The sequence below is a fragment of the Myiozetetes cayanensis genome, unplaced genomic scaffold (genome assembly GCF_022539395.1).
Source record: "Myiozetetes cayanensis isolate MyiCay16 unplaced genomic scaffold, myiCay2020 scf4, whole genome shotgun sequence".
NCBI classification, from domain to species: domain Eukaryota; kingdom Metazoa; phylum Chordata; class Aves; order Passeriformes; family Tyrannidae; genus Myiozetetes; species Myiozetetes cayanensis.
In genome coordinates this window covers 47,033,149-47,052,264 of record NW_026087631.1, presented here as the reverse complement: position 1 = coordinate 47,052,264, position 19,116 = coordinate 47,033,149, and the positions used below count along the sequence as shown (strand labels likewise).

Sequence of the window (19,116 nt, the reverse complement as noted above, 5' to 3'; positions counted from 1 at the left end):
GGTTATGCCTCTTGTAATCTCAGACTTCAGGTCTGATCTTTTTGCAGTCCTCCAGCTCAGAGATCTCCCTTCTACCCCTCCACATTGGCCATATGTTCATTTCGCACCATCAGCTCACAGTTCTTTCATCTCGTGTGTCTCTGTACACCACCAAATGAGTTTGCTTCTTTTCTTCAGTTTGCCTTCATATCCTCTCCCTACTGCTTGTTTTTGCCAATTTTCTTGATTTGAGCTATCATCTCCATGCTAACCATCTCAAAAAGCTATAATTTCTAGCCTTCTGTGGACTAAATGGAGCACCTGCTTATACACTAGGAATTCCCAATCACCTTTCTTTGTGCCCCATACTTCTCTAGATGGGAGTCTAGAGACATCTTCTAAGAGAGGAGTACTGCTGTCTTTTTGGGGTGGGAGTGTGCCTTAAAGCATTGAGCCAAAGCTGACCAAAAACAAAGCTGTGCTTTGTTTTTAAACAAGGAATTACTAAATTTTCCCTATGTTGCTTAGAGTGACATTTAGTTGCCACCAATCCCAGAGCAGTGTCAAGGAGCCACATGGCAGTTTGCACTCCTGCATGCTGGCAGAAAACACTAGTGAGATCGAGATCTAGGGTCATCTGGAGAAACCCCTGAACGCTGCAGCAGTGGATAGAAAAACAGTTGTCCTTTTCCTAGTCATAGGATCATAGAATGGTTTAGGTTGGAAGGGACCTCATAGACCACCTAGTTTCAATCACCAAGCTGTGGACAGATCCACCTTCCGCTAAACCAGGTTGCTCAGAGCTCCATCCAACCTGGCATTGAACACTTCCAGGGATGGGGCATCCACAACTTCTCTGGGCAACCTGCGCCAGTGCCTCACCACCCTCATAGTAGAGAATTTCTTCCTGATATCTAATCTAAACCTTCTGTCTTTCAGTTTAAAGCCATTCCCCCTTTTCGTATGCCCCTCCCCGTCTTTCCTGTAACCCCCTTTAGGCACTGGGATGAACTTTGAGGTCTTCCCAAAACCTCCCCTTCTCCAGGCATAACAGCCCCAACTTTCTCAGCCTTTTCTGATAAAGAGGTGTCCGAGCCCTCGGATCATCCTCAAGGCCGTCTCTGGACTTGCTCACGGAGGTCTGTAACTCTTAGCCCTTATACCCGGAGGCAGGAGAGGACGTTCCTGGTCGCATCCCGCGGGATAAGGAGGGATGCGGGCCTTCCGCCACTCGCTGCTGGGTGTGGTGTCCCGGAGGTCCCGAGCCCCGTCCGGCCCTCTCGGGAGGTGGCAGGACGGCAGGGCCGGGGCCGGCGACTCAGTGCCTCCGGAGCGTGCCCCATCGTGGTCGGTGAGCGAGCTGGGCGGGGGCGGTGCGGGGCGGCCCGGAGAGCAGTGCGGGGCGGCCCGGAGAGCAGTGCGGGGGGCGGTGCGGGGCGGCCCGGAGAGCAGTGCGGGGGGCGGCCTAGGGCGGTGCGGGCAGAACGGCAGGGCAGTCCGAGCTGCGGGGCGGTCCGGGGCGGTCCGTCCCGCCCCCGCCCTCGCCTTGCAGGCTCCCTCAGGGATCCGCCGCGCAGTTGGCGCCCGGCAGTGCGCGGATAGGTGGGGTCGCGCGGCTGCCGCGTGAGTGCACCCGGCGGGAGCGGGAAGCGGGAAGCGGGAACGCGGGACGGCACAGGGGGAGGCGCGGGGCGGCAGGGCGCTCTTGGGAAGGGCCGGACGGGACGGATGGGATGGGGCTCGGGCTACCTCCTTCCTACCTTCCTTTCAAACTCCGTGATTGCGCCCGCGTTCCTCTTGCCCCTCCTGCAGACCCCCGGCTGTGCCGCGCTGAGCTTCTTCCCTTCCCACCTTCCTCTTCTGGCCGCACCAACACCCCTAGTCCCTGTCCCCGTCTGCACGTTGCTGTGCCTTAACTCCAGACCCTGAGGCAGTGTCCTGTGGTGCGTGTCCCCCCAGCCCCACTGAGTCTACCTCACACTCTGCAGTGCCTGGCCTCCAAGCTTTCTTTCTGTGCCCTACACCCCACGGTGTCTGTTTCCCTAAACCCCCTGACTGTGTCTGGCACCCCGCGGTGCTTTTCTCCCCAAACCCCCCTCTAGCTGTGCACCACATCTCATGGCTCCTGTCTCTCGAGGCCCTCTGGCTGTGCCTCACATGCACTGAGATCATCTTTCTCTCGTGAAGAGCAAGTTGCTCCATGGCATGTGCGTGGCCTCACTTCATCGCGGACTTTAGTGTTGAAAAATGCCTTTTTACTCCCCCACCCTTCGCTCTCAGAGAGAAGACTGGTCCCAGACTTTAGGAAATGGAGGCTTCTTTCTCTCCAAGGGTGAAGGCTGGAGACAGCCAGGGGAGAGGTGTGGCTCATGGTGATATTAATATGTAGGGCTGGAGCGGCAATGTCTAGCCAGGGGTTGTCTGGCAAGTCGTAAGGGTGGTGATCTGGCTTGCTGCCTTCCTCCTCTTTGGAGACAGGTCACCTTTGCTGCCATGTGTGGCAGGTCCATTCTTGAGGACCAGCCACATTGCCAGTGAGGCCATGAGCTGAGGACGCATGTCAATGCCAGCCTGTGTAGTTGATGAGGCTGTAGTCAACCAGTCTCTTAGACTTGTCCTTTGCAACTGTATGTATGTCATGTATGTTGTTTGACAGTTGTATGGATGTTGATACTGAATTTGTAAATAAGTTTTGAGTGAGTTGAAACTTTGGTTGGGTTTTGGGCATTGCTGCTACCAAGATAGAATTGTGTGATACTTGAAAATGCATAGTGAAGCTGCAGACCAGCTCTTCCTGTTTCTTTGCTTTTACAGGAAAGCAAGGTATGTTAATTGAGGCTGCTCAGACAAACCAGAAAACTTACAGCCACATATGGATACTCGCTTCCTTACTTCATTTTAATTCACTTCTTCCCAGATCCATGTGTAGGTCTGTATTGCACATTGCCATGTGGGAGAAGTTGGAACAAGTTTTTCTGGTTGTTGGGAGCAGCCTGGGAACAGCGTACTGCCTGATTTATTCTGCTTCTCAATGCTTTGGATGCCTCCCAGGATGCATTCAGGCTGCCTTGGAGCTGCCTCAGGTAGAAGTAGAGTTGTGGTGTATCGACATGGCATTAGGCAGCGTGGATGTACCCTGAAAATGCTTCACTGAGGAATGGGAGCACTTGTACTTAGGTGTTTGCTTGAAGAAAGTGTACAAAGACCTAGGATTTGAAAACCTAGATAAGCATAGGCTTCAAGTGAGGCATGGCACAGGTTGCCCAGAGAAGTTGTGGATGCCCCATCCCTGGAAGTGTTCAAGGCCAGCTTGGATGGAGCTCTGAACAAGCTGTTCTTGTGAAAGGCGTCCCTACCTATACCAGGGCGGTTGGCAGATGGTCTAGATGGTCTTCAAGGTCTCTTCCAACCCACACCATACCTTGATTCTGTGAAAGTCTTCCTAGGCAGCACCAGTGTTGCAAGTGTGGGGAATAATGCAAGTTCATGGTGTTTCATTATAATGCGTAAACTACCTTTCTATTAAATAGTATTTATTTATTGGTAGAGTAAGACAGGTTATGGTACAGGAAGCAATATTCATGGAATGTGTTGGGAAAGATGCCACAGCATTAGTCAAGTAATACATGCCAAATAAGTTTTAACTAATTATGAAGCTCACCAAATACCATGAAATATCTATGAACTAATTGCATACCAGTAGAAGAATTAATCAGCTACGTTTCTATATCCTGACTTGACTCGATGGCTTCTGCCGAGTATGCTCTCCTTGCTGTGCTGTGTCCTTCCTGGTTTTGTTTCCCTCTGCTGCAATAAATTGGGAAACTGTTTTTTGTTTTTCCCTACCTTGGACTCCTGCTCTTTGTCTTGAAGCTACTTCTACTCAGTGCATCCTATTTAATGCTTGTCTTTTCTCTTTCTCTGGCCTTTCCCTATCTGGTTGCTTAACACACAGATTTCCAGAGGTGTAGGGAAATGTGGAGAAAGACAGAAGGCCGAACAGTGCATGAGATGGGCATGGAAGGTGCGTGTGGGGTGAGGAAAATGGGGAAGTGAAGAAAGTCACGTCTGTGCTGTGTTCAAAGGCAGGAGGTGGAAGGGAGCCAGAATCTCTTCCTGGATCTTCATTAGCTGCTTGTGAAATCATCTTTGTCATATTCTGGATCTAACTTGGCAGACTTCATGTGACATCTCTCCCTACCTGATGACTCTGCCTCAGCATGGCTGTGAGAGGTTGCTGCCCAGTAATTCTCGTAGTGAAGGCTGGTGTGAGCTCCCTGGTCTGCCTCAGCTGAGATGAGATGGTTTAGCTCCTGACTGTTGGTTAAGCTAAGCTGCTTCACTCTGAAGTGGATCAAAGTTGATATGTAAACCTACAGTACATAGGAAAGTATGAATAGGTGGGGTGTTGTCATCTTCAATGACACAACATACCTTATAAAAATAATATTATGGCCCAACACTCATATTCACTTCAGCCTAATGGATGTCTGAAACTTACTTTTCAAAGCTTGGATAGCTAGAAAGAAAGAAATACTCGTTTCTCTCAGTATTCCTCTGTCCCTCACTGCAGATCTTCACTGTTCTGGTTTCCTTTCCTGACGTCACAGCAGGCAGGACACACAGGTGCAGTACTTTCATCAGTTTCTGTTTATTACCCAAGTACATATCAAGTTCAAGAATTGGCAGATTTGATTATGTTTTCTCAGCTGCAATTTATGGACGCTCCAAATGCAGTTTTGGTAGGCCTTTCCAAGTATTTAGAAGGAAATTGGTCTGTGCTTCTGCCCTGATGTGGAAAGGGATGGGAGCTAAGCACTAGGAAACTAGAACAGAGGCTATTACAAATTTAAGAATAATTGTTTCCATAAAACAGATTTAAAATGTGCCATAAAAGCTTCAGGGTTGTCTTAGGTTTAATTTTAGAATCTTTCTGCACATTTAAAATTACTTTATATGTTATTTAAAAGTTGCGTAGTTACTCTGTATTGTTGTACTGTCCCTAGGGAGCAAGTCCCACATGCTTTCCCAGGAACAAACTCCCTCCACTACCTAGGCTCAGTGCTGCATCTAGAGAGCAAATGCAGCATAAATGCTGAAAACTAAACTTTTTACTCCTTAAAAATATTATAGATTATTAGAAAGAAGACAAAGTGTTAACAAACAAATAATTTTGTAAACTTGGTTGTACTTTTTTTAAACAGTTCCTTTTAAAAGGTTCCTTTAGAAGGTAAGAACATGAAAGCTAAAGGGCCATGCAATAGTTTTAGTTTCTGTAGCCTGTTGTGACATGTTCAATCCGCTAAAAGTTTTGCGAAGTCACGAGTAATGTAACAGTTTTTTCAATACGTTTGCTACTTAGTTGAAATCCAAAAAATAAAAAATAATTTCAACAGAAATTAAATACTACATTTACGCTGAAGTTTACCAGAACAACTCAAGTGTCTCTTTTCTTTACTTGTCTTTGGTTTCAGTGTTTAATGCTGAGATTTGACATGGAAATACTGAATAGGGTTCTTTTATTTTTTGTCTATTTTTAATGAATTCATATAGTAAAATGCTTTCAATGTGTCTGTCAATGTTTGTCTTTTTTCTTCTGCATGTGCTTTGCTATTTTTGCTCTATCTGCTTATGATGATTACACACAGCAGTTTATCACTGAAGATGTTGACTAGAAAAGACCTTCAAGTAGTTCATGAATTGAGTGATGGAAGAAGAATACTCAGCTTACAGCAGCATAGATTTAAGTGTCTTGTTGTTCTCTTGGGTCTGGAAGAGAATCTGAGGAACTGGATTTCTGTAGCATCTAACTTCAAAATCCTGAGGTAGCACACAAATCTAGTCTCTTAAAAACTACTTGTAAAGCCTATCCAGCTCAAAGCAAACTCTGAGTTTCACCTGTGGAGAGGCACAGATGTCACAAGGAAGACAAAAATAGGTGTCAGTAAACTCTATGAATCATGTTATTTGCTAGGAGCAATGGTATTCAGGTTGACCCTTTTAAGTGTGCCAGGGCTGTATTACTTGTCATGGTAAAAGCTGTAAACATCAACTCTTATCTCCTGTGATACCAGCTTAGGCTGATGTTTTAATATCACTGGCATTTCTTTTATTCCACATGCTTTTTTTTTTTTTTTTTTGCACATGCTTTTTGTGTCACTTTTCTTTTGTGTTGGCATAAACCTTGGTGAAGGCTGCTACTGAAAAGCACTGAGGAACTGGTCTAAGTCAAAAAATACCCTTAGCATTTCTGTGAGGCTGCCTCTCTCACCCTGGGTCTGTTTCCCAATCTGTTTTATTATGCAGCCAGAAAAATGGTTGTTCCAGCAGGATTCAAGGGTGACATAGGGGCAGGTATGAGTGATGGGGAGAGAGGTTGATTAAAATTACATGGCTACTATTAAAAGTGCTCTTATAATTGCAAACTTACCCTGTAAACAGCCAGACTTGCTCTGCTTGAGCAGGCTATGCTCAAGAGAAACTGCTTGTAGCAGCTTTATGAATTCCTACATGCTGCCTGCCTGCGTTTAATTGTGTTGCGAATTCTTTGTAGTTTGTGTTATCTTTTATATTGATACGGTGCCTTACACATTGAGCCCGGTGCCTGGAGCCTCTATTCAAAGTCTTTAAGGTGGTGCCTCACTGACTGTGTGAATGTGAGTGTAATTTTGTATGGTGCACTGCAAAACCTTATGCAAAGAAATAGCATGTGGAGTGCAAAAAGCTTCTAAGTTTCAACAGGCATCTCATGGACTGGAATTTGAGAGAATGCTCCTATCCCAGTGAGAATACTCCTGTCCCGGTGATGGCATTCAGGGTTTATGGCTATGCCTGAGATAAAAATATAGCTTACTCTATTGCTTTTATTCTTTGTTTTCTAACAAAAGAAGAGGACAACTCTTGCTGCAGTCTGACTCACAAAGATCAGTTTGTTGATTAGGAAATAATTTGCATTGTATCACCAGTCCTGAAATGACTTAAAGCAAAGTCACAAAAACCTGATTCAGTGGTTCTCTGTAGGCTTTTAGAGTATGAGAATGGTTCACTGTGTTCTTTCTTTCAGGAAAGTTAGTTGATGTGGCAAGTAGATTTTTTTTTTTAAATCTGGTTTTGCATAATCTGTTAAAAATTAATGTGTTTGGCAATTGCTTCCAATAATTGAAGTTGAATTTTTATATATGTACGAGAGGAGACTGTAAGGTGACTGGGAAGGATAAAATTCTTCATTTAGATATTTTCTCAGTGGTGGAGGAGAAAAGATTTTTTTGTTTGTTTGTTTGTTGGTTGTTTTTTTTTTTTTTTTGGTGGGCACTGGGGCATAGGAATTCTTTCTCTTTAGTTAAGTTTTGAAATACAGTATTTATCAAATGTATATTTTTTTTTTTAAGATTTCACAGCTAATATTTTCAGCTGTTTCATTCTGGCAAATTATTTGGTATTGTTTTTCATGAAAAGGTATTGGCTGAAGCACCAAGAATATCAGGGTTCTTGGTCAGATATATTCACTTATTCTGCTAAGTAAATACTGCAGTATTTGTTTACCATGTGGCATGATTAAACGGGGATGGGCAGCATGGATATGACTGTAGTCTGTTCAGAGAAGTAGCAGTTGGGAATGTTTCCTTCTGTACGTGTGAAAATGACTTAGATTCAGGTATATTGCAAGTGTGTTTCACAAATATTTGTGTTTATAACATCCACTACAATCCCTCTTGTGTTTGTTTAGATGTACAGTTAAAAAAACCCCCATTTTTTATCAATTTTGTAGTTGGAGTTCTGTGGCTTGTTTGCTCAGTGCTGATATGAGAGATTCACTTTTTAATCTTCACTTGTACATTCTGTACAGGATTTGACAAACTTAGTGAAATTATTGTAATGAACTTTGGAGATGCCCTGTCCGCCCTTGTTTCTTCTGAGTGAGAATTGTAGAATACACTGTCTACAAAAACCAAGAGGCTGATGGAGTAAGCTCAAGTATTCAATGTCAACTTTGAAATGAAACCTTTCATAAAACTACTTCTGAGGTGCAGTTTTCAAAAACCTTGTTATAGTTATTAATTACTTTGATCACTTGCATTATTACTGTTGTACTGACGTCGTTTCTTTAGCACCTTTTGTTCTGTATCAAGTCAGGTTGTTAAGGAGCTTGCTAAAGCAAATTTGTAAATAGCTTCATGCATAGCTCTGGTGTTCAGGAAGTTCACTCATTTTAACTTCTAAGGATGAATATGTTCAGATTTTGTAGAAGAAAGAAGGCTGGGAGGAGGGAACAGGTGCTGTTAGAGCTCTCTGTGCCTCTCTTCAGCTAGTCTATTAATGACTGTTTGAAATCTTGTGGGGTGAAATATTCCCCAACTGAATTTCAGATTATCCTGAGACTGCTTTTCATAAACTGAACTGGTCCACTTGATCAATTATGGAAGCTTATTACAAAGTTGTGGAAGAAGATTCCTGAACATGGACTGGACCATGCTGAGTTCTGGTTTGCTCTGGAACTTCCCCCCCCCCTTTCCTCTCCCCCTTTTTCCTCTCCCCCTTTTTCCTCTCCCCCTTTTTCCTCTCCCCCTTTTTCCTCTCCCCCTTTTTCCTCTCCCCCTTTTCCTCTCCCCCTTTTTCCTCTCCCCCCTTTTTCCTCTCCCCCCTTTTTCCTCCCCCCTCTTTTTCTTCTCCCCCTTTTTTTCTTTCCTCCCCCTTTTTCTTCCTCCCCCTTTTTCTTCTCCCCCCTTTTTCTCTCTCCCCCTTTTTCTTCTCCCCCTTTTTCTTCTCCCCCTTTTTCTCTCTCCCCCCTTTTTCTTCTCCCCCCTTTTTTCTCTCTCTCCCCCCTTTTTTCTTCTCCCCCTTTTTCTTCTCCCCCCTTTTTCTTCTCCCCCTTTTTCTTCTCCCCCTTTTTCTTCTCCCCCTTTTTCTTTCCTCCCCCTTTTTTTCTTTCTCCCCTTTTTCTTCTCCCCTCTTTTTCTTCTCTCCCCCTTTTTCTTCTCCCCCTTTTTTCTCTCTCCCCCTTTTTTCTTTCTCCCCCTTTTTCTTCTCCCCCCCCTTTTTTTTCCAAAGAACTTTTTCCCAGTTCTTCTGGAATGAGGTTGCTACTTTATCTTTAAACCGAAAAGCTTATATACCCCATTTGAAATACAGTTGAAAGTATGGGATGGAAAACTGCCTCTCGGGGTGTGGCAATAGTGCGATCTGGTGTTCTTGATTATATCCTGTAGAGATCCTTGGGGAGTGTGGCATTTAGTCAGCTGCTTTCATGCAAGGTGCTGAAGCATTAGACAATATTTGATTGAATCTGTTCAGACTTTTGTGATAAGCAAGGGAGAGACTTTTATAAATGGTGAAATTTTATGACCCTGGCTCATTGTTTGAGACGACTGCAGTGGGAAGAGATTCAGTCTTCCATTCTAGTCAGTGGGAAAGCACCACACTTTTTTGAATATGGTCAGCTGGATGGAACTGCAGCTGTATCATGTATATATAAGACAAGAATTGTGTGTGGAAGCAGACTCTTTGGTTTAAGTGTGAGCAATAAAGTCATCCCGAAGTGAGGTAGAAGGAAAAGAGTGGAGGCAAGTCACTGTGGTTGTGAAATGTTTTTGTGATGAGCACTCTGGTATTGCTTTAGGTTCAGAAAGGAGTGTGTGGCCTTCTAGTTTTGTGTAGTAAATGAGTATTGAACTGTCATCCAGCACTTTGGTTTTGCTCACAGGTGTATTAACTGTTAGAAAACATGCCCCTTTTTCTCTGGGGACTGAGTGTTCCACACAAACAAACTGACCTCTTCTGCAAAGAACTGAAACCTATATGTCAAAAATGCTGTTTAAGACTGTTTTGATAACTTAAAGGCATAGCTATATATAAGTCTACTTTTCTTTTGTCTTGGAGACAGTCCAATTTTCTTCTGTTTTACTGCTGTTGTATGCTCAGTAGACTATCAGACACTTGTCTGTTTCTAGTATACTGGTGTTTTACAGGAACATTAATACTGGGCTGAGTACTCTGCTGCTTGCCAAGCTTCTGCGTTGGAAGTATTATTGTCTCCTGTGATATTCTGATGTTGCCTGTGCATTGCCTAATGCACTTTGTTGATGGGATTTTTTTTTCTTAGCTATTTGTGTTTGGCAATCTTTCAGGATCGAAAAGAGGAAAATAAAAAAAAAGGCAGTTGTCTTAGCCAAACATAGTTGGTTCATCCCTATGTGCTGTCTGGATGAACTGTTCTATTTTGAACTGCAGAGATGTCTTGTGGTCTTGGGTGGTCTCTGAATGCTTGGAAAGATGGTAAAAACTTTTGCTAATCAAGACAGTAAATGTTCTTAGGGGATGACGGATAGCTTTGTTTTCACTTAAGCTGTTGAGGTTAGATTGTCGTCTGAATACTGTCCATACAACGATGCTCTGCCTGCGCAGCCTTTTTTCATTAGTCTCCATAGGCCTTTGTCTGCTCTGGGTCACCATGTCCAGATGTTTCCTCGCTCTAATGCTTGTAGGCAGCAATGAATATTCCTGTTCATGCTCTTTGTTGAGTTCTGACCCCCAAACTGCCGCAAGAACCCTTTGAAAGTCCAACACTTCTACAGTCCTTAAAAGGGTATCAGCATACAAGTGGAAGAAAGTATTTTTGGAATTGCTGCTAGTACTGTGTCAAAGCAAAGGTGCTCCCATTCCTGTCTTCATCCTGTGTGCCCAACCTCTGTCAAACTGCATCAGTCTCCAGTGGATGAATCATCTCAAAAGGAAAAGTTACTGTAGAACTTTCAAATAAGATGTAGTGTAAGCAACATGCAAGATGGCTTGAGTGGTACTCAAAACCTTAGTCAAATATCAAACAGAGTCAAATGGGGTTTTATAATTTACTAATTTCCATGTATTTATCTCTGGATTCAAAGTATAAGCAGAATGCAAGTGGCTTGGACTACAGGATGAGCCTGCAGGGTCATTTCCTTCAGCTGTTACTAAACTTCAGATGTCTCTGCTGTTCATTTACCATCCTTTTTTAATTCCTCTATTGAGTACAGAGTACAACAAGCACTTACTGGGGAACACCTGACTTTTCTGCCTCTTCTCAATTTCTGAAACTGTAGGTCACAATAACTTTGGTCAGGTATAAACTAATTACTTAATTACTTGTATTTTTTTTTAACTGGAGGTTTTTTTTGTGGTGCAGGAGAAAAAACTAGTGTCAGGAGGAATTAGAAGTATATCCCTGGTTTTACTGCTCTGTTTTAGTTTAGGCCTGAGTCTCCAAATGATGGTATAATGTACCTCTGTGGTACTGCTTGATACTAATACTCATGAGTGTGTTGCATAGTGATTAACAAGACCGTTTGTCATGCTGAAGAATGTTAATTTAAACAACAACAAAACAAACAATGAAACCAAACAGCAACAACAACACAAAAAAACCCCAACCCAAAAGCTAAGTCCTGCATGTCTCATTGCATATCCCTCAGTGGTTTGAAACTACCAACTCGGGACTGGAAAGATTTAGGATGTGACAGTGTAGTTGCTTCCTGGAGCCAAAAGGCAAGACTGGACTATGGATCAGCAACTTTTTTTTGTAATACTGTAAGAATGCTCCCGTGGGTAGGAGGAGTGTTCTGGGACTTTAGTTTAGTTTAAAAACACTTAGAACAGATTTCCTTTAAAGTGTTTTTTGTCACTCTGAAGTTCTGCCATCCCTTATCACTGTGTCACTGCTGCCTGTGTCACACTTCCCAAAGTTCATGGCTGTGGTGTGTGGGTCACTGCAAAAGGTGCCAGCACAGCTGGTGTCCGCTCTCTCGTGGAAGAGGCTCCTAGGGAGGGTGCAGTTGCTGATGCTTACAGTGTTCAGCAGCATGTCCACTATGCTGCATGGTAGCTTAAAAAGAGGGGGAAGGGAGGCGAGGGTGTCAGTTCTAGGTCATCTGCCTTTAAAATTTATGCCTGCCTACTGCAATGCAAGCAAAATCAGAGCAGAAGGAATGCATTATTTTGCTGCCTAGGATATCGGCCCAGGACCCAGAGGGTGGATAGGTTAAGCAAGTGCAAGGCAGTGGGAGACAATGGTAAAGCAAGTTAGCTCATGTCAGCATGAGAGAGTGGTGTGGGAACAGTTCAGCTATTGTAAATTGCTGTGTTAAAGTGCGAAAAAATTGTATGTTGCAACTCTGTATGGGTGTTATCTTCTTACTAATTACTAATTACTTCTTACTAATATTCTGAACTCAGCAAGGTTAGAGGTGGTACAATAAAAATTCTATGAAATGGCTTTGACTTTGCAATGTTGTTTTGCTGTGGCAACTACAGTGACAGTAGCTGAGTGTACACTATAAACATGACTGTGGAAAAATACCTCTTCCTTTGATAGTTTTAAATATTTTTCACTTTACTTGCTTATCTCTTCTTTCTTTGGGTGAATATTGCATTCTTAAGGTAATTATGTACATTTTTTTCCATCTCCTCTTCCTATGAAACTTTTTTTTCATGTATTTTCATGTTACAAAAGATAGCAACATCTGCTTGTCTATGTCTACCGCAAGTGGAAATTATGGTCTAATTTTTCTGTATTCATTTTTCTATAGTGCTGAACAGCCACAGGTACATTGCCATTGATTTTTTTGGCTGTGAGATGTCTTGAAAGTAAAAAGGCTTCTCTGCTTTTTTTTCCATTATTAGTGGCTAGATCAGCAAGGTATTACCTATGTAACAAGTCCCATTCATCTTTGTTTTAAGAGATCTTCTCTGAAAGCTGAAGTCTAGCTCTACTTTTCTCTTTAGCTTCCCTAGAGTGATCTCCACTGTGACTATTTATCAACAATTAATATAATTTTATACTAAGAGATGTAAACACGAACTAAGTTCTTGGGAGCAGACTGGTTCTATCGTAATTAATTGGATGTATGAGATTCTGATATGCAGTTAACTTATATACATTAACTCGTAATTGTTAATCAGGATAGATGATACAATGGAGCCAACTCAGTGATGCAGCTTGCTGCTAAAGCAGGGGAACAGTCCTGGACATCAGACGTCTTTGATCCCTTTCATTCAAAGTATTTAGTTACTTTTTAGAGCTTTCCTAAAGATTGAATATTAAACATAGTGTGCCTCCTAAGAAGGTTAAAAAGCCCAGACTGGGCTACCTTTGCAGTGCATGTAAATAACAGGCCTTATCCTCTGCTTCAGTGTAGAGTATTATATTCTGATTTGCTTGATTACTAAAAATGTGTATGTATACACTTTGGAAACACCACAGTCTTACATACCCTTATCAGAACTGTCTCTACCATAAAGGAAAAAAAAACAGGATGCGTGAAAGCTCAGCATATTATGAAGATGTTGGCTTGTAGATGAGCGAGGGGGGAGCAGTGGGTGTATGAGTTAGCATGATTGTGCAGCAGGGCTGAAAGTACTAGAACGTGTTTACTGCTGTCTAGGTCCTGGTTCTTGTTTTGTGAGAATCTGTTTAAACTGATCCAAAGCTTAGTTGATCTGATCTTTAAAGAAAAATTGAAATGCTGCAGGAAGTTTTCTAGTTGCATAATAAGGAAGGAGGAAAAAGGAAGAGTCCAAGTTCTTTGGCTAAGGAGGATATTAACCTATGGCCCAATTACTTTGGGCCAAATCAATACTTTGCCAAAGGCCTTTGATAAGGGTAATGATATATCTTTATCTAATGGAAGTGAGGTTGCATTAAGAACCTTCTAAGTGAAAGTTGTCATGCCATATGTGCCACTGGACTCGCCATATAGGCAGGACTAGGTGACTGTGAGCTGGTGTCACTGAGTTGGAATCAAACTTAAAGGAACCAAGTGCAAGTCACGCACTGGGGAAACAATGAGAAGAGCTTCTGTCCTAAGCTGAGTGCAGGAGACACTGCAGCAGAGCAGTAGGTAGGTGATACTAGTTGGCTTGAAGGATGGCTGACATTTAAATGCTCAAAAAAAGAGTTTTTGGTGAAGGTAGAGGAGCAATGATAGCAAGTTAAAATTCTAGTAGCTTCTCCTGCATATGTTTTTGCTTTTCTCTGAAATGTTTGAACTCTGGGGAGAGAAAACTGGGAAAGATACACTGATGTCTATACTGCTCACTTCCTAAGTGAAATTGAGAACCTTTACAGGGATTTGCACAGAGTTTTGTACTTAAGTTAAACAGATAACTGAGTTCAGACTTATAAAGAAACTTCCCTCCAGGTGGTGATTGCAGGGACTATTTGGACTTGATAAGTCTTTCTATGTGATGTAGAAGATTAGTCCCCAGTATCACTCTCACCTGCATCACTCGGGGGATGCATTTAATGTATTTAAGATATTGGTATTGTCAGATCTTTTCCTGCCTTGCTCTAGCACTTGCAATTTTTGTGGCTTTGATTCTCATCTTGTAGAGTGTACCTTGTGGTTTGTTGTGGATAGACTAGTGATTTGTTGAGGAGGAATGTGTAAGGTTCCTGACTACATCTAGTACATGGTTATCTGTGAGTAGGCAGGATTGGACATGATGTGTCCTCCCTACATGATGATCTTGTGTACTCCCTACATTTCACTATCAGCTTAAAGGGATCTATGACAGAGCTGCTACTCCCACTTTTCTCCCTGCCTGTGGCATTCCAGTTTGTGTGTCTTAATGTTTCCTTTGCACAAGCCTGTTCATCCTCTTAAGTCTGAGTTGGCTGAGAAATGTTGTGGTTTTTTTTCTCAAAAGCTTAAGCTTTCTTTTGGGTTGGTGAGCTGCTGTGACTTACCCTGCAGCTCTCAGAGGACCAGCCCCATTGGCAGTGATGCTGTGGGATTGCACACTGGGCCTTCTTCATTCAGCCACTGGTGATAGGATCAGTGTATATGATCCAGGAGAATGCACATATCATTCTGGGTAGAAGTTGGATACAAAACAGGGCTGTACTCCTGAAATAGTTCCTATAAGAAGGGGTTTTTCTATGCCTGTTGTCAGTGTTCAGCTTTGTTGTGAAGTCTGCAGTATCTGCTCTTTTAACAACTTATAGGCAGATGTGGAAGAAAATACAAACTGGTCTTTATTTTACACAGCAGCAGAATGGGAAATCCATTAGAAGGGCAGAAGACCATCTAAACAGTGATTACAATTCAAGCTTTTTTCACTAGTTCTGCTACTTAAAGTAGCAGGGGTGAATGACAGATTTGATGCTAGTTTAAAAAGCAAAAGATTAAATAGAGAGGTACTATGTAAAAAATTCAGTAAGGGTGACTACATGAGATGAGATCTCTTATTGAATAGTTCCAATGAGGAATTGCATAAGTAGATGTTCTAATTCTAATATAGTTTCTAAGCCTCTCATCTGTTTTTAGGATGTTCATTGTCACTTAACAGGGCCAGTGTTTACAAACAATATTATCAAAAAGGGAAAGGCCACCTAGTGCTAAACAGGATGTGGCAAACTTGTGAGATGAAGCTTTCCAAAACTGGGCTAGGTGGTTGAGACAAGGCATAAAGGATGGTAAAGGTGACAGAAACTTCTCTCAGCAAAATCCATAACAACAGGTGACACCCACCTAAAGTTTAAACTTTGTTGCAGAATACAGGTGAGTAATCCATGTATTGTAATAGGCTGTTTGTAGTTGCTTGCCATGTGACATGAGGGAGTAATATAGTTAAAATAACTACAATTATGTAACACACAGCCCTGGGAAATAGGAAGGGCAGAGCTAGTATTTCCCAGGTACAGCTTAAGATACCATCTGTGAAATGTCCTAGTTTAAGTATCTTCTGAGCTTCAAGAGAAGAATTAACAACAGTATACAAAGTCATTCTGAAACATGAAAGTTTCATAAATGTACCTGAAAGTGTAAGCCAGTATTATTGCCATTTCTTAAGCTATAAATTTGAAATCAGAGCTGTGGTTTCTGGATGTTCTCTCCCTCTTACAGTGGGCTCTGCAGTGTGGAGGACCTCTTATAGCGACTGGCTTACCAGGCCAGGGGTGATGCTCTGGAACCATTGCTTTTGGGACCTGCCTTGAGTGGAAATTAGACCTCTGAAGTCTATACTCAATTGTCTTAATCTGCAACCTTTTGCTAATGGGTTCCTGTAAAAGTAGCTTTGCTCTCTAATGTAAATTCTTAATGTTAAGTGTTTTAAGTTCACACTGAGTTAAAATTTGCATTCTGGAGTGACAGAGCCTACATTAGACTGTTTCATTTTGCTTGTTTTTTATGTCAAGTTCTTTTGTATGCTTGTTTTGTTCAGTAGCCGCCCAGATAAAATAATTGTTGTAAAATTACTATTTAAAAGCAAATCTTCATATCTGTTTTATTATTAAAAAACTATGTAGGGGGAATAAATAAGTATCAAGAATGGCAAATATCTTTCATGTGAGTTAAGCAAAGGAATGTGAGAAACTTCTTGTTCTCATTTAGAAATAAGGAATGTTTAAGGCATACCAGTAATTCCCATTACAAAAATCACTAATAGTTTTATGAGCTGACTGAACTTGAAGCACTTCCAACAACTTTTTTCCTTACCACTTGTCATCATCAAACGTTCTCATATAGTTTTCTGTAGTATCTGTAGCATTTCTGGTAGCTCTAAATGATCTAATCTGCCCTTGCCTTCCCAGTTAAGGTCTGACTTGAAATTGGTTCTGCCAAGCTGTACGCTTTAACTCAGCTGCAGTTAGTGGGCTCTTCCATCTGTCTGCTGAGCTGCAGGGAACCAGAGGACAGCAAGTTGCTTTGCTCTTTTAACAGAGCCCTTTTTTCTTTTGCCTCACTTACACCTCCTATTTTGAAGTGGTGTAGGCACATTTGTTTTAAGATGTCTTCAGAAATGATGGTAGTACAGCTGGCTGGAACCTACGTGCGCAATATTGTTTCCACTGACAAAATCAGAAAAAGTGCTTACTTCTTTTGAAGGGCTGAGTACCTTGAATATGTTTTTGAGGTGATTTTGGTGCTTGTTTTCCAAATGCGTATGCTTGAGAGGACTGACTGTATGTTATTTAAAACTTTTCAAGCTGGGAAGACTACTTATATGACTGCATTTTTAAGTTCATGTAAATTGCTTGCAATATGTAATTTAAAATAACCTAACTTTGAAAATGAGTTTGCTAGTGTGACTTATTGAGAGTTTGCTACAAACTAGACTCTCTGTTGTGCATTTTATGGCAGAATTTTGGTATAAGCAGAAAGGGGAACATAGGAAATAAAAGTGTTGATGTACTGATTCTGTAAGCACTTTAGCAGGTATATAAAACAAATGTACATTTTTGTGATTGAACTCTGGCTGTACAAATGTGTATGAGTTTATAGCGTGAAGAACTAAAGCTATGTATTTAACAAATGGCCTTCGCTGGCCCCAAGTCTTTGTCCCTTCAGGCAAACTATTTCCAGTCTCACATTTAGAAGATAAGTTCTGTAGCCTTCAAAACTGCCAAACTTTTTGGAAGATTGTATTACGGTCAAAGCAGTATCAGGTTACTTCTTAACAACTGTACTGTAAAAAGACAGTCTTTCAAAAATGGTTTGTTTTTTCTTGATGAAGCACAAGGTAGTTGTTTATCTTGTGTATGGATATGTGGTTTTCTTTTTTTTTACTCTTCTATTAAAAAAAACAAACAAAAAACCAAAATGAAGCCTTGATCATGTTATTTTCCAGTATGTATGACTTTGTTTGTGAACTAAGTGTAAAATGATAAGACAAAGTATCTTCCATGCTGCCATTAACCCCACTTTTGTAGGTTGTAAACAAACAGCTTATCCTCAAAATGTAACATTATTGTAAACTACTGTTCATGGAAATGGAAAGGAAAAGTGAGTAGCTAGTTAGGGAAATAAATTGGAAAGCACATTGAAAGCAAAGTAATAATGTCATATATGAAAGTTGGTTTTAAATCATTTAACTGTAATAAAGTTTTGAACAGCATGATCTTTTTTTGCACACGTTATTTCTACTCTTAAAATAATTGGGTTTAACTTACTGAATTTTGCTTACCTTTAGGTTCAGATTAATTGATCAGTCACTATTTTGTGGCTGATTTGTGCCTAGTACATCCTTCTCTTAACCATAGTTACTGAACTTTCTGAATAAGTTTTGCAACTGCAGTTGTATCTTGCTTGGCTGTGAACAGAAAAGGAATCTTGAAAGTTCAGAACCTTTGCTGTCTTAGCTCTTGTGGAACGTTTTAAAGGGAGAGGAACTGCAAGTGGTGTTGCGGGAGAGTTGGGGTGTCAGGAGACGTGGGACAAGGTAAATGGCAATATAAATTGCCAATTAATTTAAAGCTAACATCTACACTGAATTTTCTGGATTTTTGAGAGCATATTTTTAAGAAGTAGATACTTATATAACTTTAGTCTTGGTCAGCATGTTGAACTAACCAGTCCAAGCTCCAGTAGCACGAGGGTGGGAAAACTAGCATGAGTAGCAGTGAAATCAGTAAACTATTTTTCTTATTGAAGAACCAATTAAATATAATGTGATTATTTGTACTCAGTGAATATATTTGTTGGAAAAATTGAGCCATATTGTGCACAAGGTGTCTGTGGGCTTTGGCAGAATTTTATTGTAACTGATGAATGAAATACCTTCAGTTTGCAATGCCTTGTCTCTGGATAGACTGTTCTTGTACATCTGAAATGGAAAAAATACTGGACTAAAAGGATAACTTTTTTAGGTAATCAATCTAAACATTTAATTACAGTGATTATTTATGAAGTAAAGGTTTTTTTAATGCTTCCTCTCCAGCACCAGTTACAGCTGAATTGCGTGGCTGTCGCAGTTGGGCAGTCTGAAGTACCTGGTGTTCAAGACAGGGTTGAATTTATGCATGTTTGATATCATCAATAGTGTGGCTTATGGAGCAAGATGGCAATAATAGTTTGCCTCTAACCATAAAATCTTTTCGATCATGTGATTATAGTGCCAAATGGAAGAGGGCCCTTGAGGTTTCCATTAGAAAAGGGAGAGGATGCACCCTACTTCTGATCTTGCAAGCATCTTTATAAATATAGATCTTTGAAGCAAACACTGTAATATGAGTCTATGGCATGTGAAAATGGTCAGCATGAAGGCAATGATGTTGAGTTGGGAAATGCTGATACAGGAGGATGATATTTCTAGAAAATGTGAACGTCAAAGAGACTCACAGAGGGAACATTTTCCTAGTGTGAAATTGATGGTGGTTTCAGATAT

At 41.4% G+C, this 19,116-nt stretch overlaps 1 protein-coding gene across 2 annotated transcripts in view; it reads left to right on the top strand.

Moving 5' to 3' along the window:
- The first annotated feature begins 1,540 nt into the window (after positions 1–1,540).
- ELOVL7 (ELOVL fatty acid elongase 7) overlaps positions 1,541–19,116 on the top strand; it is a 30,099-nt gene continuing 12,523 nt past the window's right edge. For both annotated transcript variants that reach the window (XM_050330115.1, XM_050330114.1), the window contains exon 1: positions 1,541–1,602. The gene's annotated coding sequence lies outside the window, so the exon portion shown is untranslated. The remainder of the gene's footprint in view (positions 1,603–19,116) is intronic.